Raw genomic sequence first — 211 nt, 5'->3', positions numbered from 1 at the left:
TTCTCTGCCTCACCATTATCCATGGAATTCTTCTCTGCCTCATCACTATCCATGGGATCTTCCCTCTGCCTCACCGTTATCCATGGGATCATCTCTCTGCCTCATCATTATCCATGGAATCATCTCTGCCTCACCGTTACCTATGGGATCCTCTCCAAGCCTCACCATTATCCATGGAATTGTTCTCTGCCTTGCCAATATTCATGGGATC

Source organism: Malurus melanocephalus, unplaced genomic scaffold, assembly GCF_030028575.1.
Source record: "Malurus melanocephalus ecotype Western Australia unplaced genomic scaffold, MMel_1.1 scaffold_3641, whole genome shotgun sequence".
NCBI classification, from domain to species: Eukaryota; Metazoa; Chordata; class Aves; order Passeriformes; family Maluridae; genus Malurus; species Malurus melanocephalus.
Note: the sequence above shows the minus strand (reverse complement) of the source record.